The 25,204-nt window shown below is 36.8% G+C and overlaps 1 pseudogene; it reads left to right on the plus strand.

Annotated features, from left to right (window-relative positions):
• Window positions 1–18,093, plus strand: part of LOC138171009 (G2/mitotic-specific cyclin-B2-like) — a 96,978-nt pseudogene extending 78,885 nt beyond the window's left edge.
• Window positions 18,094–25,204: the final 7,111 nt, after the last annotated feature.

A 25,204-nucleotide genomic window follows, 5' to 3' on the forward strand; every position in this document is an offset into this window, starting at 1 on the left:
AGAGAGAGAGAGAGAGAGAGAGAGAGAGAGAGAGAGAGAGGTGAATCAAAAGATGACCCCTTTAATAAAAAAAAATTTCAAACTAGGATGGGAAGACTCTCAGGACTTCTGGCCAAAAGAGCAACAGTCACTATTTACATTCACTTTGAGCTAGGAGGGCCCAAAAAATAGCCATTAAGCAGTACTTAGACAGGGACCTATTGTTGCCCAGTCTATGAGCTCCAGAATTAATTGGGTTTAAGGCTTGGTCTTTGAGAAAGAAATCTAGCCAGTCAACTCCAAATTAATTAGGTAGCTTTCTGCCATCAAAATTTCCCTTCCTTTGAGCAGAACACCCCCAGGTAAGGAGAGAGGAGAGAGAAAAGGAGAGGAGGGGAGGGGAGGAAAGGGGAGGATGAGTTGACATTCTAAATAGATATGACCATCCTCCCATCTCCATTTACTAATTAGACATCTCAAAATGTATGTCCCATAGTCATTTTAAAATCAGTATGAACTCATTATCTTCTTCCCCTATCCCAAGTCTTTATCTCTTCCTAATTTCCTTGTTATCACTGAAGGCTCAACCATCTGTCCAGTCACCCAGGATAGCCTTGACACTTCAGTCTCTTTCATCTCCTGTATCTAATGTGTCGCCAAGTCCTGTCTATTCTAACTTCAGAGGATCTCTTTTATTCACTCTCAGCTACCCTCTGACAATGCTAGCATATGCCCTGGTACAGGCCCTTATTAACATACCTGGACTACTGCAAAATCTTTGTGGTTAGTCTCCTTCCCTCAAGTCTCCCCCAATTCTAGGCCATCCTCTATTCATCTATCAAAGTGATCTTCTTAAAGCACAGATCTCACCATCTCATCCTGAACCCCACTCCTATTCAATAAATGCCATTGCGTCCCTGTTTGATCCTCCAGGATCAAAAGTAAATTCTTATTTGACATTAAAATTCTTTCATAACCTAGTTACCTCCTATTTATCCAATCTCCCAAGCTACTTGGAGATCCAGTGACACTGACTTCCTTGGGGCTCCTCTCACAAGAAAATCCATCTCCCCAACTTTGCATTTTCACCATCTCTCCTGTGCCTGGAATTCTCTTCCTCTTTATCTCCATTTCCTGTTCTTCCTGACTTTCTTCAAGTCCCAGCTGAAATACTTCTTCAAGAAGCCTTTCCTTAAATGCCTGTTAATTCTATTATCTTTCCTCTGTTGATTATCTCCAATTATCCCAAATATATCTTTCTCATACATAATTGTTTACATGTTGTCTCCCTTCATTATTCTGTGAACTCCTTGAGAATGGAACTGGTTTCTTTTCATACTCAGCAGTACTTGCCACATAGTAGGTGTTTAATAAAATGCTTGTTGATTGATTAATTGACATTCCACCTTATTTTATTACTTATGATGAGCAGAATCATGATACTTACTAAATAACTCACTCACTATTGATTTTTCCTGCTCTTTATTATCAAATTCATGGTGATATTACTTTATTAGTTAAAAAACAGATTACTGAAATAGGTTGGTTAAACAAGAATCAGAAATAATGGAATACAACAGCTAAATAATGTAGAAACCCAAGAACACAAACTACTGTGGGAAACACTCTCATTAGGACAAAAAAAAATCCTGAGGAAAACTCAAAAACTATATAGCATGCATAAGGTTTAGAATAACACCTTGTATCCCAATAAGCACAATTAGCTCCAAATGAAACAGGTCATAGCATTAAAAAAAAAAGTAGAAGAAAATAGAAAGTGACCTTCCCAATTATGGCTAGAAGCAAAATTCATGTCAAACAATGGATAGAGCAAAACACAAAAGAGAAAATAGAAAATAGACACTTTTTATTTTATAAAATTAAAAAGTTTTTACATGAACAAAGTTAGAATGATATGATGAAATTGTATTGCTTTGAATACCTATGATAAGATATGATGTTTTCAGAACTGATACAAACACATGTGCCCAAATGTGATTCCCCAATAGTAATATATGAACATTTTTAAAAAGAATAAGAAACTAACATCTATATGCCATATTGCTCCAAAATCACTACTAATCAGAGAAACACAAATCAAAGCAAATCTGAGGTATCACCTTGCCCTCCCCCCAAAGCGCCAAAGATGATAGAAAATTAAAATAGTCAATGGTGGAAGAGTTGTATGGAAGACAGGGACCAAAATACTAATAATTATGATGATATTGGTAGAGCTATGAATTAGCTTAACAGTTTACAAAACAATTTGTAATTTTTTAAAAGAGTCACTCACTCTTTATACCCTTTGACCCAGTGATCTTACCCACAAGGAAGTTAAAGAAAAAGGTCCCACATATACTAAAATATTCATAGTAATACTGGAGGGGGGCATATAACCACCACTCTTGGAAATGACTGGACAATCCATGGAATGTTAATACAATAGAACAATGTTGAAACATAAGAAGTAATAAGTATGACAAATTTTGAGAAACATGGAAAGACTTGAGAACAATATACACAAAGAGTGTAAGTGATGGAAATGAAAACAAGACTAAAAGACAGTTGAATTCTGATTATATGCAACAGCCAATCATGGTCCCAAGAACTAATTTTCAAATGTACCTTTTTCCTCTATAAAGAAAGAAGATAGAGCTAAAACATGGAATGTCGCCTACGCTCTCAGATGCAGTCACCATGCCATTTGGCTTGACTTAAATGTTTTCCCTTTGTTATCAGGGAGAGTTATGGGAGTGGAGTTTATAGGGAAGAAATAGTTGTGTAAAAAATAAGTCTTCAATAAAACTTTTTTTTTATCATTTGTTGTTCATGTAACACCTTCTACTGAACTCAAGGAGAGTAGCTTGAAAAAAAAAACACTTTAATCTTTTTATTTATACTCAACCTCAGCAGCAAGGGTTATAACTTTATCCAACATTTTACAGAAAGACAACAGCTAACACACCAATCCACTGTGGGGGTGGGGTTCAGATCCAGAACTCATTATGCCTGGCAGAAAGGCAAGGACACAAATCCTGAGCAAAACAAGAAAAGGGAATTAAGGGTCAGGACCTCTGGAGCTATTCCTTAATCAAGATATGATTCAACAAGCCAGAAGGATGAATGATTCATCTTGGCTATGTCATATATGCCTGTCTCAGAGCAGCCAAAAAAATCAAATCTCTGGAAAACTACAGATTATATTTGGAAATAGAGAGTTATCCTCATCTATCTGGTTCTTTAATATTTAAATTCTTGGTGGAACTTGAGGCAAAATAGGGAGGGGTCATTCCTTCCAAGTTATCAAATGAATGTAATCTGGTCTCAGTCTATCATTGCAAATTTGGTTCTTGATTCATTCCATTCACTCACAATTGATTAGTCTTTCTGACAGGTTTCATCTTCACTCCCTGTAAGTATTCACCCCTGGCAAGGTGTTTTCCTGTCATTTCTTTATGCTAAAGGTTTGAATAAAAGACCAAAGTGGCTGCTCTTCAAACTCCTTGCCTATGACTCAGAGGAAGATGTGAGACTTAGTCAATTAAAACTTCTGGAGGTCTCCAAGCCCGCTGAAAGAAACGGATAATTTTTGTGATCTTTTCTGAACAACCTCTGATGTTTTGTAGCAGAAGCAGAAATTTTCCCACTGGATTTTAAATGTTACACTTAGCTCACCTGTTTTACTACACATAGTAAAGAAAACAAGCTGTTTTCTATCATATATTTATGTGTGCCTATATATGTATAAGTACATATACATACATATATATCACATGACTCCTAATCTGAGTATATCATATTGTACATATACATATGGAGTGTTCTAGAGTCAATTCATGCTAATTAAAAAAAAAAACCATTGTTAAGTTTCCAGTATAAGCATCTAAATGTCGCAAATAACTAAAAGTTACAAATCAGTTCTTGATTTATTGTCTTGTTGATTGTCTGGACTTAAAAAAAAAGTGCAGAGGGGCAGCTAGGTGGTGCAGTGAGTAGAGCATCAGTCCTGGAGTCAAGAGGACCTGAGTTCGGTTCCGTCCTCAGACACTTAACACCCACACAAAAATACTAGCTGTGTAACCTTGAGCAAGTTACTTAACCCCAATTGCCCTCCAAAAAGCAAAAAAAAAAAAGTGGTAGGATAATAATTCAGATTAAACTTTAAAATGTGTCATGGGTGTTTTTTCTAGAGTCAGTTTGCCAGCAAACTCTTATAAGCATACATGCATGTGTGCATGTATGAACAAATAGATACAATATGCATACACACATGTAAGCTTAAGAACAGTCCACCTATTTTTCATACCTACAGGCAAAAAAGGAAAATTTTACATACATACATATTCAAAAGAAACAGAGAGAGATTGATGTTTTATCAGATCTGTGATTTTATCAATGTAGAGATTTCCTATTGCTGAGATTCCTCTACTGATAACAGGTTAGCACATTTTCTGCAACAACATAAAGTCTTGGAAAGGTGTCTAGATATTAAGATATTTAGTGATTCCTTCTATGCCACACAAGTATCAAAAGTATAATTTTAGTCACAGCTCTCTCCTACCCAAAATCTTTCAGTGGCTCCAAAGGTCTTCAGGGTAGAATTCAAATATCTTGTATGTCTTGAATGTGGAGGGGGCCTGCCACTGCTTGACCCCAATTTACTTACATTACATAACCTTATTTCCTACGCAAACACTTCATGCAATCAGATCTATTCCTTGAACCAGTGTTTTTTATAAAATTTTTACCACTTAGAATTCCTTTCTTCTGTCCTCACTACTTATTTAGTTCCTAGACATCCTATCTGAGCCTACTTCAATCCCTCTTCTTTAAACCTTTCCTTACAACTCTAATCCGCAGAGAATTCTCCCTCCTGTGATCTCTTCAAACTTACTGTCTACATTACCTCTTTTTTCATTTAATCACAGAAGAACTGAGTTCAAATCTTACCTCTGACATTTGCTGCCTGTGTACACGTAGGCAAATTACTTAATCTCCTGGGTCTCAGCTTCATCAGTTGTAAAATCAAGAGTTTAAACTAGATGACTGCTGAGGTCCCTTCTGACTCAAGATCTATGATGTAGGTCACAACTTCATTTCCTAGTAAAAAGGTTTTCATGAAATGCGAACAAGGTGACCAATCTTCTAGCAAGGAGCTCTCTGAATTTTAGCTAAGCTGACTGGTGGTTATCTGACATGCATTTCTCCCATGTGCTCATATTTAAGGCCTTGCAAAGTTGGTTAGAACCACCTTCATAGCATTTACTGCAGGGAGGCATCAGAAGATGGATCAGTGGAAGACCTTGCACTATTTAACTTTAGCCAAGAATGTTAAGTGTCAGTTTTCCATTCCTTAAGCCAGAGCAACAACAACAAAAAATATTTTAGAAGAAAACTTCCAGCAAATCTTGAGTTTTCAAGCCAAGGAAGGAGTGGCAGAGAATAGAAGAATCGAAAACACAAATGTGTAAGAAATAACAGACTCAAGATGCAAAATGAGACAGACATTTTTGGACATGACCAATGCGGAATTTGTTTTTGCTTGATTGTGTAAATTTTTTGCAAATGTTTTATTTTAACAAAAGAAAACTTACAAGGAAGCAAAGAGAAGATGGACAGCTCAGAACACAAGGAGAATTGCATAGGCTTTCTTGAAATGGAAATTTATTGCTATATATCTTGAATCGTCTCTGCTGTGCAAATGGCAATGCTTTTCCCCCCTTTTCTTGTTTTGTTTTTAAGCTTTAATATTGAAGTTTATAATATATTTTCTTTTCTTTTCTTATTATATATTTAAGTTTAAAAAAAATTAAAAATTAAAAATGGAAAAAAGGTTTTATTTTTCTTTTACCTTTTTTAGCTGGGGATAGATAGGAAGTGAGAGAATAAAACTAAATGCTTGTTGATTTTTAAAAAATTTATATAACACAAATAGGTCCAATTTCACTTTAAAGCTTTGGCTTCAAGCTGTGCTCTACCTGATCTTTAAAAGAATTGTTAATGAGAGGCCAAAAAAAAAAAGCTCTTTCCAATTTCTTTCTATGTCCTTGATGGGAGAACAGGATATATGAGTATTAAAAGTCAGAGGGAGACCAGAAAAAAAAAGAAAAGAAGTTGAGGGCATGATGAATATACAAACTCAGTAACCCAGTATTGGACGATTGAGAGTAGACAAGGAACACATTAATTGAGATGTAGACAGTGTTAGCCATTAGAGGAATTCATGTTGTTAGCACATAACATTTTCTTAGGAAAATCATATCCTTTTTCTGTAAATTGAAGCTTATTTTCCCAAGTTAATTTCAGGCTAGTAAGAAAATGTGACTATGATAAAGGTGCAGCTCAGAAAATGTGATCTCAGTTTGGCACAGCATCACAACCACTGAATAAATTTGCCTTTTTTTTCTCTTTAGTTTGTTTTAGCAACCTGATAGAGAACATTTTTTACCTACTTACTGGGTCTCCTGGCCCCAGAATGGAAAATTCTGTAGTACTCTCATGTTATTAAGTTAAAATAACATTTTAGTTAAAGGATATTCCACTAGAAATGAGTTCTCTGTAAGTGTTGTATCTAACTCCTGCTTGAGAGAAGAGGAATAGGTGGCTTTGGCAGACCAACATTAGTGCTGCTTAAGAGAAAGTATAATGGTGGCAATCATGAAGCCCTAATGGAAACCCTATGGTCTGTGGTGGTGCTGCACAAATCAAAGCATCACTTAAGGTTTTAAGTCATGTCCCAAATCATCAGTGCATTGCAGGTATGGAATTCTGATAAGCAGGGTTCAGTGGCAAAGCCTCAGGGTTCCAACTGCAGTTTCAGCCCCCTAGGTAACCTGTACTTCTCCAGCTGTAAGAATTGATGAAATATCCAAGTCTCCACACAGCAAACAGGCTAGAGAAAGGCTGGTGTATTAAAGATCAGATGATTCTAGGAATAGTGTAAAGGCTTTCATTGTTATTCAGATTTTTAAAGAGCAGAGACTGCATCTGGTTGGTTAGTATATACTAAGCCTATCCTCCATGGTAGGACCTAACTGGTATTTAATGATATTTAATGATAATTGAAATATGTTTAATGCCTGTGGAGAAAAGTGGACAGTAAGTTCAAAGGTTCTGTTGACCAATGACCTATGCCCCTTGCAACATCATTTCATGCTTCATTGAGACTGAGTTCCTTGAAGGCAAGGATTATTTTTGTCTTTCTTTGCATCCCTATCATAATGTGTATATAATAAATACTTCTTGACTTCACTTGATAGAGCAGTCATTCTTTTCTACAGAGGTCAATTTTATTTCTAAAATTAGAGCACATCTCATGGCATCTTCAAGGCTTTGAATTCAGGAGTCTCCACATTGAAGTCACCTTTATTTTGACCATTGCTATTCCTCCTCCTAACAGCGCAGTTAGGTGATGCAGTAGATAAAGTGCCAAGTCTGGAGTTGGGAAGATTCATCTTCCCGAGTTCAGATCTGACCCCAGACACTCACTAGCTGTGTGACCTTTAAGGGCAAGTGACTTAACCCCATGTGCCTCAGTTTCTTCATCTATAAGATGAACTGGAGAGGGAAATGACAAATCACTCCAGTTTCTCATGACTCCAAATGGGGTCATGAAGAGTCAGACATAACTGAAAAATGACTAAACTAAACATCTCTCTGGCAATGAATTAATGACCATCATCTGATTAAGCCCCAAAATACCCCCCTTTCAATTCCTCTTTGATATACTGTCTTAATCCTCTGTAAACATCCCCCAACAAAAATCTCATAATTAGTCTTCCCTTTCCTCTGGAGACATTTAACAAGCATACTTTAGTTTTCTAATGCTAATTCAAGATCATAAGAGAAACCAGAAGGTGGAAAATATATTTAACAGAAATATAGAATTGTACTTCTACCCGTGGCTACCATTTTGTGCTGTGATGCTTCAAAGAGACTTTCAGGAGTGCCATAGGTTCCATAAAAAAATAAAGACATGTCACAACACCTGGTTTGTCCTGAAAGATTAGGAATCATAGGATTATAGCTTCAGATTTGGAAGGAACCTTAGAGGTCATCTAGTCAAGCCTCCATTTTGATGATGCATGAATAGGCAGAAAAAAGTTAAGTGGCTTTCTCAGGGTCACATCACTCATAAATGTATAAGGAAAGATTAGAACACAGATCCTCCTGACTTCAAGTACAGACCTTAGAATAGATATGATGATAAGGCTGCTTGAGACATAATTTTATACAGTATTTTCATAATAATACTTATATTAACTACCTCACAGATTCAATTTGAGGATCAAGTGATATTATACATTTGAAGTAAGGTTATAAACTGTAAAGTACTATGTAAATTAACCTATTACATACAACAATGCTATATATTAAGAGCTACTTAAAGGAAAGTGGTATATATTATCTCTTCCATATAAGTGGAATATGACATAGTGGCAAAAAGGGCTAGTCTAGGAGTCAGGTAGATCTATATTCAAGTCCTGCCTTAGAAACATGGTGGTTAAATAATTGTGGACAAGTCACTTAACTTTTTCCTTCTCTCAGACAATCCTTTAAGGCTGTTGTCCATTAGAATAGAAGGAATTTCAAAATTAGGATTTCCCTAAACTGATAAAACCACAGGTCTACAGCACTAAGACAAACAGAGATAGACAGAGAGAGGAAGAGACAAGGAAACAGAGGTAAAAAGACAGACAGGTAGACAGAAATAAAGAGAGACAAAGTCAGAGAGAAATCAGGTGAGCAGGAGAAGGATATAAAGAGAAAAACTTAGTAGCAATTCTTATCTACACAGGCTGATTTTTCTTTCTAAAATCGGAGAACAAGGCAACAGGAAGAGAGAAAATAATACCATAAATAAAAATATTAAAGGTATTTGAACTCTGATGAATTATAATGACCAATCTTGGTCCAGGATAACTGAAGATGAAACATACCTCCCTCCCCTTAACAAAGATTGGAGACCATGGGTATAGAATTTGGTATGCAGTTTCTGTATCTGTTAGTTTTGCTTATTTTTTTTCTTTTTTAAAGGAAGATGGATAAATTTTTGAGGCTAGGGGGAAGTGATTATGGTATAAAAACCAAAGGCAACACACTAAAAAAAATAAGAGAAATACTAAGAAGAAACTTGCTTATTCCATTGATGTAATGGCAAGTACAGAAGTGGTTTATACCTTGTTTCAGCTATTGATTTAACACCTTGTTTCAGTTCAAGTTTCTTTTGAGCCTTGTATCAAGTCTGTTAAGAAACAGAACATGAGAACCCCACAACTTGTGAACCCTAGAACTTAAGAATTCCTGCAACAGAAAGGGGAGGAGCTAATGACCATATATAAGGAGATGCCCAGGCAGAACTGAGAAGAGGATACTCTTGTGGTGGCAGAATCAAGTTGGAGAAAACTTGTGGTGTCCTGGCACTCTTTTTGTCTGCCGTCTGTGTTGATGTTTATTTGTGATACTTTGTACAGAAGCCATTGGACCTTACTAGAAAGAGAATTTTCTGGTTGTATGTTTAACAGAAGTCCTGGAGGAAGGTTTTAGAGGTCCTGGGACTTTACTGATGATTTGTGCTGACCTCTTGGACCTTGTTTCTGGGTCTGTGTTGATTCCTATGTTGATTATTTGTGTTGAGTTCTCAGACCTCGTTGGTGGGTCTGAGTTGATTTCACAGGCAGATAGTGAATTGCTGATGGTGCCAACAATGTGCATGAATATTATTGTGGCTCTGTCAAGCTTTGTCTTCCCAGAAACAGGAACTGTGAAGGACTTGAAGTGGACTGGACACTGTAAACTTCAATATGGAATGGGAACTGGATAAAGAACTGGACAAGCAGCTGGACAAGGAACTGGAAACTGCCTGCCTTTGAACCCAGGTGACAGTTGGAGCTGGGACCATGGAAGAGGAACCATGGAAGCTGAAAGCCAACCTCAAATTAAGCTGAAAGAACACTTAACTTGGATACTGTGTACTGACTGAAAAGATTATGATTTATGTGACCTAGGGGTGGAGAATTTTGACTTTTGTACTTTGTGATTGAATTAAGGATTTTGTGATCAACTAAATGAATATACTTTGTTTAAAACTATGGGACCACTTTGGTGAAAACTATGTGGCCATTTTAGTGATAAGTTGTTGAGTTGTGACATGGTGAATGCTGTATTTTGATTTTCTTTGATAAGTTGTAACATTTTGAATGCTGTACCTTGATTTTTCTGTGAATGTTTTGCTCTGATTTGTTATTGAATAGAGAGTTTGCTATACTATGTAATCAGAACCTTGAAAGCTGTTCACAGCAATAGTCCTCTGGAAAGCTGCTCATGCATGGCTGTACAATTGACTAAGTTATTTTGTAGTGCTATGCAATTTGCACATGGGTGATCTAATGCTACCATTTTTCTAAACTTCAAAATGATTGCCCAAGTTCACGTAGCCAGTAAATAATGGAGTCAAGATATGAACCTAGATCTTCTGAGTCTAAGTGCTCAACCCTGAACTATTCCCAGGGGAAAATGGCAAAGATAATCCTAAATATATTTCTCATTATGGGCTTTCAAATTCATTCTACAGTGCTTTTTCAGCAGGCTTGCCTTCTTGATGTGTGTTACACAAGCAATTAACCAACTTGTCATCATGCCTCTCCCACTCTTCTATTCACCAACCATGCCTCACCTTGGTTTTAATATACAATACTGTAATATGAAAGTATCACATCCCCTGACCCATACTGGAAATTTCCCCAAAGCATAAAGGTCATAGGAAAACCATTGGCATACTCAAAATTTACTCTAAACAATCTTGCTTTGCTGCTCTGAAGGATCTATGATTTCACTGGGTTATCTCTCCACTGATGGAGAATGAACCATCCATACTTTCTTGTTTTGTGCAATTCCTGAACATGTGCTTCCATATATCCTTCATAACAAATCTATCCAACTTGTTGGAAGCCTTTCTCTATGTCTTTTAATATTTGATGGGTACCAGTGATAGACTCCACCTATTCACCATTATCGCTCACTGTCAATACATCATCTCCTCTTCTAGTCAAATAGTTCCTTTATATGATTTCTTATACATAAATCTTCAATGATCAGTAAAAGCCTCCTGCCTATATCCATGATGCATTTTGTATCACTATATATGGCCTTTTGGGTTACCTGAAATTTTGATTCTCCTGTGATCATGGTGTTCCATTGTTTGCAGCCATTTAGTATCACTAAGAAAATAATGGTTTTTGAAGCCTCAAAATGCAAATAATAGAGAATAGACTTTCAATGCCTATCCCCACATGCGTATGTGAAAGTACATATATGCACATTAGTGTTGAAATTCTTTACTGGTAATTTTTTTTTAATCCCAGAGTTGATATTATGGGAAAGCTGTCAGTTACTAGGATATCCTTAAATTTTATTTTCTAATTATCAGCATAAGCAGTGAGCAGTGGTCCTTAGCAAAGGATGTGGAAAAAAATCAGAGATTCACTACTAGGAAACCAGGTACTGACAGATACCTGAGGGTATTAAATAAAGCATACTGTTAAAGCTCTTCTAGGGCATTATGATTTATAAAACACTCTCCTTTCAACCACCCTTGCATATTATACAATAATCCTTATCCCCAATTTACAGATGAGAAAACTAAGCCTCACAGGAGGCCAGTGACTTGGCCATGATTGTGCAACTAGTAAGAGTCAGTACTGGAACGCAATCTTCAACCCCTGACACTACACCCAGAACTATTTCTATTATACCACACTGCACCCTTGAAGAAGAAGGTCTTATGTAAAAGACATAAAGAACAGACCAAAGGTACCTCACTATGGCTATTGATAGCCCTACAGTGAATAGTGCCCATATCAGTCAACTTTAAAAAAACGTTTCTGCTTTGCATTGATAACTGTTTAAAGCAGTCAATGGTTTTCTTCCTCTAAGTAGACCAAAGCTGTGAAGAGCTAGGGAACACTGACCAAAAAAAAAACTGCCCAAAATAAATTTTACAACAAACACAGATCTACAAGGAAACTCCTTTGTAATGTTTTCCAAAGGGCTGGGCTTTTTGAACATTTTACACAGGAAAATATTATATAGCGGAAACGTCACTTTATGGGCCTTTGGCTGAGACTTTTTTTTATTTTAATGAATGTGATATTTCTGGAAATGTTACACAGAATAAATTTCCCCTGTACTGTATTGGTAAAATAATCCAAAGTTACCTTTTGACTTTCAGCATGAATTTTGAGAGGAAAAGCCTTTTAAATCCTTTCTTCAGGATTTTTCCTTCTCCCATGTGGATTTTAGATCCAAAAGGCTCACCAAGTATCCATCTATGGTACTCTACCTTTAACCAACGGTAAACAAATTGACAAACTATCAAATGAGTGGTAAGGAGTTTTCCTTAACAGTTCAATTACCATTAAGTGCTGAAAAATAGGGTGCATGTGAATTCTGCTCTGTATTAAATTACCCCCAGCATTTTAAAAACACCTGGATGGGTTCAAAAAGTAATGCAAGGCTGAGAAAAATATGAATTAATGAATAACACATTTCAGTGATCGAAAGTTTTTGACTTCCATAGACCTATAAATAAAGTGTTCTATGCATATAGTTGGCACCCGTGGATCAAATAATGTTAATGTAAGCAGATGCAGATTTCTAAAGTCTTTTTATGTAGAGTGTGGTTAGTTCCTGCTTTCTATGCTATGTTAATGAATGCCAGGGAGACTGTAAGCTGTATTTTAACTTTTTGTTTACATCGTTGTGCACATGCTGAGAGGGCAGTAAGTGCCATTCCCATGCTATCAGTCTCACCACATGGACTTAAAAGGTCCAGGCTTACACAATTAATCACATCTTTTTTTAAATGATTTGGTTTCCCACATTTAACATAATAGTCCTTTGTTATTTTTAATAGCTTTGGCATAAAAGAAATACACTAACTGTTTAAATGTAATGGCATAGCCTTCATTACAATAAGTTGTTAAGTTTAATATGTCTGGATTATGATACCCCTCTGATTATACAATATGGTATCGTATTAATTCTTCCCCTTTCTTCCAACGGAAGCAAGTAGCAGAAAATACAGTGGTAAATTTGGTTGGCTTTTCATCGAGGAAAGCCGAGATAAGTGGAGTGGGTTCACCTAAAATGAAGACATGGAATTGTTTCTATGGAGCAGCATCAACTCAGGGAAAGTCTAAAAATCAGTGAGATCAATAGAATATCTCTTTCATTCACCAAGTAGCAATAACTAGAGATATTGCTTGAATGGTAATAACTTGCTAGTTATTAGCTACTTTGCTAATAGTCGGTGGCAACAGACTGTTGTTAACTTCAACCTATTCCATTTCATACTTTTCAAAGGATATTTTCTTGTGTTGGAATAACGGATAGAAATCTGGCTTGAAACCAAGAAAACCTGAATTCAAGTCTCGCCTTAGACACATACTCACTGAGATCCTGAGCAATTCATTTAACCTCTTAGCACTCGAGGCTTATCTTTAAGACTATAAGTTAAAGAGAAGGAGCAGTCAGGATTGGCAAAGTGAGAGATTCCTTTCCAGGGAATTCCTTATATCAGTAAAATGACAGACCCAGTTCCTATGCCTATCTGCATATGCTATCCCACTTTATTTTATCCACACACCTGTGTGATATCAATAAGGCTGGTATTTTTATACTCATGTTACAGAAGAGGAAACTGAGACCTAAAGAGAGTCAATGACTTGCTTAAGACCAAGAATGGCAGTCAGGACTAGAACCCAAGTGTTCTGTCACATCCAATACCCTCTCCTTTCCTTTGCTGATCATATTAATAAATTAATTTCCTCTCATCAAATGAAAGATTTTGACCAGATGATTTCTAAGACCCCTTCTTTCAAAAGTTCTAGCCCCAAAGACTACAAAATCCATGAAACTTTTGGGTAAAAGTGGCTAATGGTTGACTTCCATGACAAGGTAATCATTTTGCTATCAATTATATCACAGTGTCTGGGAAAAGAAAGAAGAGATAAAGCATAGTCAAATACAAAGGTGTTTTTTCATTCAAAGACAGGGTTGGGACTCAGAAGTAACTGCTGCCTGGTACTGAGACTACATATTTCAGGCTTCCACTTAAGGATCCTTGGTGCATTGGTAGCATAAATCAATCTATTATTCTTGGAAATATTAAAGATTACTGTAAGAACAGGTCTTCTTTTCAATCAGTATGCAAACTGAGTGAGCATTTATGCAACTCTCTGGAATAAAGGGGAGATAGTAAGTCTTAATGGTTAATGAAGTTTCTTAGACATTGTTGAACTAAGTAGAAAAATCCATGTATAAATAGGAATTTTCTATCTATTTCAGCTTCCTTTTATGCGTTGCCTTCCCCCATTAAGAGAGCATCTTTTTTAAAATTTGCATTTATATAATTCCCAGCACTCAGCACAGTGTCTGACAGATAGTAAGCTTAATAAATGCTTGTTGATTTGACTAGTTACCTATAGACAAAAAAGTGAGATGACGTCACACCCAGGAAAATATCATTTGCTGTTTAAAAAAAAAAAAGGAACTGGAAAAAAGAGAAAATTACCTTGGTGGTACCTAAAAAGAGCATCAGATTTGAAAAATAAAAGTTTGAATTCTAGTCCCAGTTCTGCTATTTATTAGTTGCATAAGCTTGAATAGGTTATTCCCCTCTCTATGAATATAAATTTGCTCATCTTCAAAACCAGGATATTAATCAATGCCAGACCATTTCTGCCCTTGGAACAATTACCATCAAAATTCACCCAGGACAAGTAAGATGAAATATACCCTCAAATCAATATTTAAAGATAAATTTACTTGGAGAAAGGGTTTGGTGGAGGAAAGACAGTGAGGAAGAGCAAATAGACCATCTGATAATTCACTATTTTAACTAATTTTCTTGCTAACTAGGTGCTAAGTTCAGTTGTTCCCAAGTTACTGAAGGACTGCAAATGCTGTCAGTGACCTTTAAATTTCACTCTGATGAGACAATGTCCCAGTAACCCTGCTCAGTCACTTACAGGTCTAAGCCATGCCCTGACTACTTCACAGTCTTTAGGGTCAGATGAAATAATGGATGATAAATTGCATGTGAGCCATTGACAATCACGGAGGAAAAACATGATAGAAAGAGTGATGTTTAGATACCAGTATAAGTAACAACTGATAACTTGATCCTTTGGTAGCTGTCATAACCATAACAGCCTGCTAAGCCAGCAGACTGAAGGTATGATACTTTACATGAGAAATTCAGAGACAGAGACAGAAAGGAAAGGAAAGGAGAAACAGAGAGGCATAGAGATAAAAAGAAGAAGGAATTAGCAGTGTGTCCTGTACTGACATTTGATATAAGGATGATTCAGTCATTAGCAAGAGGAGAGTCAGCTAACCCTTGCTGGTACTTTGTGTTGCAAATGAGCAAACTGTGGATTTGATCATACTCTCTGCACCATGGTTTGTCCTTTATGATTTTATAACTTTTGGTCAAATTGAGGTGAATTCTCTCATTTTGGTTGCTATGGAAGCATGAGCACTTTAAACAGCAAACTTTGATTACTGCATCAATGTTTTTGCTTAAATATCTCCCCTTTGTTACATGGTAGGATTCTTTATTACATGAAGGCAAAATGGCAAATTGGATAGAGAGCTAGCCCTGGCAAATTGGACAGAGTAGAGAGTTGGCCTTGGACCTAGGAATATAATAATAATAATGATAGCATTTTTTTATTTAATGCTTTTAAGTTTTGCAAAACATTTTATAAGAATTATTTCATTTTATCCTCACAACAATCCTGGGAGATGGATACTATTATTATTCCTGTTTTATAGTTGAGGAAACTGCGGTTGATAGAAGTTCAGTGACTTCTCCAAATAGTTATGCCTGAGGTCATATCCAGATCTTTGGAATCCAGGTCTAGCACTCTATCTACTACACTAGATTCAAGTCTCACCTCTGAGACATGCTGATTCTGTGACCCTGAGATAATTCCCTAACCTTTTAGTGCTTTAGGAAAAGTTCTAATAATATAAGTTGCAGAGAAGATTCCAATTTACATTGATATTCACAGTTCCCTAGCCTGGGAGTTCCCTAATATCAATGAAATCACAGTGCCAATCCCTATCCACACTATTCTTTATTACAAGAGAGGATCCTGTGGTTCAATTTCAAATATTGATGATAGAGAGAAGGAGTAAGAAGATATCTTAAGAAATGACTGTGATGCACAAAAAAAAGGTTATCAAACTTATTTTTAAAAATAAACAGTAGGTGCATAATAAATTGGAAATACATTTTGAATTTAAATGTAGATGATAATTTCACTTCTAAAAAATATTGGTTGCTCAGTATCTACAGTGTCACAGATAAACTTTGGCCTGATGGGACGGAGTGAGAAAACATACAGGCTACTCTTGTGTGGTGACAGCACCTTTTTCATTGCATCTTAATTTTATAAAATCATGCCTATAAAAATAAAAACAAATACGAAGTGATGGAGAGTTAAGAAAGCAAAACAAGGAAAAAATGTGCCCAGGAACAACAATGAATCAAAAGATAACAAAACACATAGACCACACACACGGGCTTGCATGCACAAGTTCTGATGAATTGTAGTGAACACTCTGGTACTGGTGAACTAGCTGATACAGATATCTACCTCCTGACCAATGAGGGCACAAGTGGTATAGTATATTAATTTTGTTTTTTTTATTTTTTCCTTTTTTTTGGAGGTCAATTGGGGTTAAGTGACTTGCCCAAGGTCACATGGCTATTTTTTGTGTTAAGTATCTGAGGCCGGATCCGAACCCAGGTCCTCCTGACTACAGGGCCGGTGCTCTATTCACTGCACCACCTAGCCGCCCCTAGTATATTAATTTTGACAGAAGGTTCACCTTTTACTATGAGACTTCCTTGGTCCTGATTTCTTCTCAGACCTTCCCAGGGACCCATTCCACTATCTCCATACTCTATGGTATCCAGTGATTTAAAACATGATAATAAAGGAATTAATTCTTAAGCCTCAATTCAAGTAACTATTAGAAGAGCTGTTGTGGAAGAAATTGGAAATTAAATTAGAATGAGGGAAATGCAAGTAGCTAAAACAGTTGAGAAAACCAATGTGCCCATAAGAGGCAGAGGTGGCAAGGAAGTGGGATGGGGGAGGAGAGGGCTTGAGACAAAGAAATGCCGTAAGAGAAGCAAAACCTGCAGCTACTGTGAAACCAATACTGAACCACTGGGCCTTTAGCTCCAAAAAGGTCTGTCTCAAAGACCTGTACTAAGCTTTCTCTAATGTCCAAGAAGGCAATGATAATGAACACTGAGAGAATCTTCAGCTTAAATTAGTTTAGTGCTGGAGTAACTTGAGATTCATCAATCTATAAACCCACAGTTCTTAGATGGAAAACACATCAGTGGGTATATATACACAGTCCTGGTTCACTGGTTGGAGAATATCAGTTGCAAATTCTGTCTTCTGTATGAGTCTCTTTATATGTACATTGCAATCACAGATCATTTCTTACAAGTTACAGTCTGTCTCAGAAGAACCTTCAGTTTTGTTGGAGTTACAGTTCTGCTTCTGACTTCCAAGTATAAAGAAATATTCTCTCTAAATATTGAGGGTTTTGGTTATATCATAGACAAAGTATATACTAGCTCCCAAATTTAAGAAATTTTGATTCTGAAAGAATACAAATTTGAATTGAATGAACCACCTCTGCTCTACTTCTTAAGATATGCATCAAAACCCAGTGAGACAAATGCTGAACAGAATATTTAGCCAAATTTCTGATGGAGCTGCCTGTCATGAACTATGATGTGGGACACAATCACACTTCTGAGATACCTGCTGCTGTTGCTTCTTGTTTGTGCCCAAAGGTTTTATATCAAGGCAAATGGAGCCTAAACCAGCAGTATTACACTGGGTACACAGTGAATGATTTATTGGAAGTCATGAAACATGCAGCTAGTAATATAGTGAAAGTCAAAGGACAAAATTGCTTTTGTCAATCAAGAATAATTATGCAAACAAGAAATGCATGAAAATCAGCATAATTCCTCAGATTTTTAGAGATCTTGCTTCACCTCTTTTGAAAAGATTGTAAGATTATTAGATTCAAATAGGAAGAATTTTTTGTGAAATCATTTTTGTATGTCATTATTAATTTAAAACTGTGAAGTTTGTGTGTGTGTGTGTGTGTGTGTGTGTGTACATATAGATTTTTGCTCTGCCTTTCAGAAATTTTCATCTTGTTTTCTCAATGTATACTCAGGAAAAATAAAACCATTAGTTTTCCTGAAGGAAATTTGATGAATTTAATGCTCAATCATCATAAATTTGCTTTGACTTGGTATTGTTGAATTGTTGTACACAGCAATTAAATGATATGATTTTTCTTAACTTATTCTTCCAAAGAGCATTAAACTTCTAAGCCAATGAAAAAATATGGAAGGAAGGAGAGGGAAAAAGAGAGAGAACAAGGGAAAGAAGAAACTTCTTTTCTCTCAGTAGAACAGGGAGGATTACAGATGTAAACCTCAATAAACACACTCAATATGGTCACTGTGTTGGTTGTATTGGTTGGCTTTGCTTAAATTTGAGGGGGTAGGAGGGGATTGTTATTTTTTCAATTACAGTATTATATTCCACAGGGGTGGAAAGTATTGGGAAATAAACCTGTTGTATAAAAACAAACGTTATAACAAAAGTTATTAAACTTTTCTCAAACTTTTGAATAATAAATCTGGATAAATTTAAATATATGATGCTATATTCTTTCTTGCTTGATTTTCCAACCAATAGCTTTTAAGACTCTGGATTATGGCAAGAACTTGTGTTTCAATCATTTGTGACAAATTTCTAAACTGCATTCTACCTAAAGGAAGAGGCTTATTGTTCTTTTTGATAATTTATGATGATGAAGTAAAGATAACAATCAAGATCAAATATGCTTTAAAAAGTTCGGGGGGGGGGGGGCCAGAGCCAAGATGGCGGAGTAGAAGCATGACCTTCCTGTGGCTCCAACTTCCACAGAACCAACAAAATGACACAGAGAAACTAACCTTCTGCTGAGGACAGCCCGGCAGGCCAGCAGGAATCGGCCAGCACAGCTCTCTGGGAGCCGAACCCAGCCCCATGCCTAGGCTTTAGCCCCAGGAGGGGCCTGACCAGCCACCTGCCAGAGGGACTCCAGATCAGCAGCAGCTGTGGACGATTCCAGATTTATCAATACATAGATGAGAAGGACAAGATGAGAGGCCAGTGCAGTCTGGATTTTGGGACCCAGTAAGTGTGAGTGCATGGCTTTTACCACCGAGCGAAAAACCGCTGAGACACTGGCACAGCCAGCCAGTGCCACGTGGCAGCTTCAGCTCCTGGCTTGTAGAGTGTAGGGGGACCAAGCACCAGTCTGAGGGGTAATTGCTCTTGCTTCAACCTGCTTGTATCTGTATTGCAGTCTAAGGTGGAGGTCCTGGGGTGTGTGTCCAGCTTGCCAGAGAGTGTGGAGACCTCAGAGAGGGCACCCATCTAATACCTCTGGCAGCTGAGAAAACCACAGCGTTTGGGACGAAAACTCCCCTGTCTGCTGGCAGAGTCCTACTGTGGCAAAAAGCCCAAAAGTCCAATAATTGAGTGGCAAAATCAGCAGGCAAAGGAAACAAAGCAGACAGAAGATTCCAACATTACACTCCTATTTTGGGGACAAGAAGGAGCAAGGCATGGAACAGGAGGAAAACAGTAAAGTCAGAACTCCTGCACCAAAAGCTTCAAAGGAAAATACAAGCTGGTTACAGGCCATAGAGGACCTTAAGAAGCAGATAAGAGAAGTGGAAGAAAAATTGGGAAGAGAAATGAGAACAATGCAAGAAAATTATGAAATGAGAGTCAACAGCCTGACTGAATAAAACAATACCTTAAAAAACAGACTGACTCAAATGGCAAAGGAGGCTCAAAAAGGCAATGAGGAGAAGAATGCCTTAAAAAGTCAAATTTGCCAGATGGAAAAAGAATCTCAAAAACTCAATGAGGAGAATCATTGCTTCAGAATTAGATTGGGGCAAATGGAAGCTAATGACTTTATGAGAAATCAAGATGCTGTTAAACAAATCCAAACAAATGAAAGAATAGAAGGCAATGTGAAATATCTCATAGGAAAAACCATTGATCTGGAAAATAGATCCAGGAGAGATAATTTTAAAATTATTGGACTACCTGAAAGCCATGACCAAGGTAAGAACCTAGAAAGCATCCATCAGGAAGTTCTTAAAGAAAACTGCCCTGATATTTTAGTACCAGAGGGCAAAATAGAGGTTGAAAGAATCCACTGATCACCTCCTGAAAAAGATCCCAAAAAGAAAACTCCTAGGAATATTATAGCCAGGTTCTGGAATTCCCAGACTAAGGAGATATTACAAGCAGCCAGGAAGAAACAATTTGAATATTGTGGAAACACAATCAGGATAACCCAGGATCTGGCAGCTTCTACACTGAGGGATCAAAGGGCTTGGAATGTGATATTCTGTAGGTCAAGGAGCTGGGATTAAAACCAAGAGTCACCTACCCAGCAAAACCGAGTATCATGTTTCAGGGGAAAATATGGTCATTCAGTGGAATAGAGGACTTTCAAGCATTCTTGCTGAAAAAACCAGAGTTGAATAGAAAATTTGACATTCAGATACAAGAAACAAGAGAAGCATGAGAAGGTAAACAGGGAAAAAAAAATCATAAGGAACTTATCAAAGTGGAACTATTAACATTCCTACATGGAAAAACAATAATTGTAGTTTATGAAACTTTTCTCAGTAGTTGAAGGGATTAGAAATATATATATATATGTATATATATATATATGTCTATATATGAGGGTATATGGGCATATGAATACATATGTGAATGTGTGTATATATGTTTACAGGTATACATAGATAGAGGGCACAGGACCAATTTAATAGGAAGGATGATACTTAAAAGGTGAAATTAAGAGGTGAGAGAGGAATATAATGAGAGGAGATGGGGAGAGACATATTGGGGCAAACTATCTCATACAGAAGAGGCAAGGGAAAATGGTTACAGTGGAGGGGAAGAATAGGAAGGCAAAAGGGAATGGGTCAACCTTATTCCCATTAAATCTGGTTTGAGGAGGGAGTGAAATACACACTAAATAGGGGATCTCACCCTCCAGGAGAATAAGGGGGGGGAAGGGGATGAGAAGGGGGATGATGGAAGGCAGGGCAGGCTAGGGGGGAGGGAAGTTGGAAGCACCCACTTTTGAAAAGGGACAGGATCAAAGTAGAGAATAGAACAAGTGGGAGGTGGGATAGGAGGGAGGGAAATATAGTCAGTCTTTTACAATATCTCTACTATGTTATTGTTTTGCATTAGCCGCACATGTACAACCTATACTGAACTGCTTGTCTTCCCAGTGGGGGTGGGTGGCAGGGGGGGGGAAGGGAATGAATCTGGAATTGAAAGTTTTAAAATCAAATATTCAAATATATATATACATATATGTGTGTGTGTGTGTGTATATGTACATATATATACTATTATGGGAGAGAGCAGATTGGAGGTAGGGATATCCTGTGGGACTGCTGTTTTGGGGGAATGGGTGGGGGAAAAACAGGGAGAAAATTTGTAACTCAAAATTTGGTGGAAACGAATGATGTAAATCAGAAGTTAATAAAGCATTTTAAAAAAAAAAAAGTTCTCTGGAAAGAAATTTTGGAATCATATTTGTTCAGGATCTTGAATTTTTAGACCTTAATATGTTGCTACTTGAAACCCATTGTCAAATATGGGACAGAAGGAATTAAAAAATAGTTACTTTAGGGAACAAGTATAGTGTGATGTTTTCAAAGCCAGGAGACCCGGATTCCAGTCCATGACTTGGACAGGTCCCTCAACCTTGCTTGGATTCTTATATCATCTTTAAAATGGAATTGAACTAAGTCCCCTTTCATGTCTAAAACCCAATGATGTTATATATGAAGATGTAGAGATAGAAAACAGACCTTTTTTTAGGTCCTATGTAGCAGATCTAGAAATAGCAGTCCATTCTTTCTTCTAATGATATATTCATCATCTCCCTAATCAATAATCAGTCCTCAAGGACATTTGGATAACAATCCTGCTTCCAGACCCAATGATTCTTTATTTTTCAAGGGAATTGCAAGATGCCCATGAATCAACTAGCGTATTATTAATTGTTTTATGGGAACATTTGTTTAAAAGCAAGGCTTCTAGGGCAAATAAAACATACTAGAAAGAAGTAATACCCACTACAGGCAGGTAAACTTATACCATGGGTGAGGCATTGTGCCAACATGGAAACAGGGTTGTCATGAACAGATGTAAATAAGTATACCTGATTGGAATGGCAGATCCTAGTGACAAACATGGATTAAGAGTAAATTGGTAAATGGAGAGTGGTAATGGGGGGGGGGGGAAATAGGATGATAGATAGATGGATGAATAGCTAGATAGAAGTGGATGAATGAATGACTAAATTAATAAATTTTTCTAGCTGCTATCTCCAAAGCAACATTCTATATCCTACCTCCATGAATTTGCTTGCCTTTAATCTAGCATCTTCTCTGTCCGTATCTTGCCTCTTGAAACTCCTTACTCTCTTAAAGTCTCAGCTCAGGGAATACCTCCAGCACTAAGCCTTCACTGATCACTCCAGTTCTTAGAAACACAGGTTTAAATTTAGAGGTAGAAGCAACCTTAGAGTACATCTAATTCAACACTTCATTGTACAGATTAGGAACTAGGCTCTGAGAAGTTAAAGGACTAGCTCAAAATCATTCACATCTAGGACTGTTTCACTTTTCCACATTTTCATTCCATCTCCCACCAAAAAATAATTTTGCATTAACTTTACATGTTATATTTCTTATCTAGGAATGTTATATGCTGCCAGGAAAATGTGAGCTCTTTTAAGGACAAGGACTGTCTCATTTTTTACTTTCCTCCATAAGAGCACACTTTTTGCACACAGTAAGCACATAATAAGTACGTGTTGAATGCTCTCTCCATTTCCCCTGTAGTTGCCACCATACCATACTATATAGAGATGGTGATGGACATCGAGATCTAAGTTGGTATAAGAATAAGAGATAAATTAGTCAAGTCAAGTCAACAAGCGTTTATTAAGCACCTGCTATGTTCTGGATACTGTGCTAAGAACTGAAGTTACAAAGAAAGGCAAAAAAAGAGTCCTTGCTCTGAAAGAGGTCACAGTCAAATGGGGAGGGGGTGAATATGCAAAAATTTTTAAGAAAAGAAGACATGTACAGGATAAACTGAAGATTATCTTAGAGAAAAGGCTATAGCATTAAGGAAAATCATGAAATGCTTTTGCAGGAGGCTGGGTTTAACCTGAAGGAAGCCAGGGAAGCCAGGAAATAGAAATGAGGAGGGAAAAGATTCCAGGCATTTTGTTTTTGTTTTTGTTGTTGTTGTTTTCCAGTCACTTTAGTTATGTCCAACTCTTCATGACCCCGTCTGGGGTTTTCTTGGCAAAGATACTAAAATGGTTTGCCATTTCCTTCTCCAGCTCATGAGGAACTGAGGCAGAGTTAAGTGACTTGCCCAGGGTCGCACAGCTAGTAAGTCTCTGAGGCCAGACTTGAATTCATGAAGACGAGTCTTCCTGATTCCAAGACAAGTGATCTATCTACTGTGCCACCTAGCTGAGTTTATGACCAAATGTGAGATAGAGAATTGTAAGAGTAAAATGGATAATTTTGGTTACATGAAATTTAAAACATTTTGCACAAACAAAACCAATGCAGCCAAATTAGAAGGAAAGCAACAAACTAGGAAGGGGAATTTACAGCAAGTTTTTCTGATAAATGCCTCTTTTCTCAAATATGTAGGGAACTATGTCAAATTTATAAAAAATAAGAGCCATTCCCCTATTGATAGATGGTCAAAAGTTATAAACAGGCTATTTTCAGAGGAAAAAAATCAAAACTATCAATAGTCACATTAAAATGCTCTAAATCACTAATAATTAGAAAACTGAAAATTAAAACAATTTTGAGGGACCACTTTACACACATCAGATTGGTTGAGATGACAGAAAAGGACAAATGCTGAAGAAGGTAAGGGAAAATAGGTACATTTATGCACTCTTGGTGAAGCTGCAAAGTAGTTCAGCCATTCTGGAGAACAGTTTGGAAATATGAGCAAAGGTCTATAAAACTGTGCACACCCCTTGACCCAGTAATACCACTATTATGTCTATATTGCAAGGATGGGAATGGAAAAGGAAAAAGACCATATACATAAAAAATATTTTAGTAGCTTTTTTAGTGGTGGCAAAGAATTGGAAATTAAAGGGATGCCCATCAATGGGACAATTACTAAACAAGTTATGGTATATGACTGTGATGGAATACTATTGCTCTGTAAGAACAGATGAAGGGGGGTACAGTTAGGTGGCACAGTGGACAGAGCACCAGCCCTGGAGTGAGGAGGACCTGAGTTCAAATCTGGCCTCATATATTTGACATTTATTAGATGTGTGACCTTTGGCAAGTCATTTGACACTGATTGCCTTTAAAACAAGACTTTAAAAAAGAAAAGAATAAACGAATGGGACAGTTCCACAAAACCTGGGAAGATTTATAAAAACTGATGCAAAGTGAAATGATCAAAGCCAGAATAACGTACCCAGTAACAATAATATTATAAAGATAATCAACTATGAATGATCTGATAACTCAGATCAGTACAGTAATCCTTATTTTTCTTTTTTTCCCCTAGAACATGGATAATATGGAAATATGTTTTGCATAATTTCATATATTTATAATGGGTATCATATTGCTTACCTTTTCAATAATTGGGGGAAGAGGTAAAGGGAAAAAGAAAATCTGAAATTGAAGATAAAAATAAAACTTTTTAAAATTCTCAAGCCACCACTGTAACTACAACCAGTAGAGAGGCAAAGATGCATGTCACAAGCAATTCAACTCATTATTCTCAAAGTAAGTATCAAATATGAGGGTTTTTTTTTTCATTTTTTCCCCAGGTTATTACTTCTGGAAACCATTAGTGTCTTTTGGGCACATATCAACTGTTTTATATGGTTCTCATATTTGCTACTTGTTTACTTATATTTAACAAGTCATCACTGTGATTTATTAGTAATTCAATAATGTAGGATAAGTGATTTAGTTCACTTTATGTTATAATTTTGGTGGCTT

Source organism: Petaurus breviceps, unplaced genomic scaffold (assembly GCF_028583685.1).
Source record: "Petaurus breviceps papuanus isolate PSGF00001 unplaced genomic scaffold, PetGlider_PUasm1.0 126, whole genome shotgun sequence".
Lineage (NCBI taxonomy): Eukaryota > Metazoa > Chordata > Mammalia > Diprotodontia > Petauridae > Petaurus > Petaurus breviceps.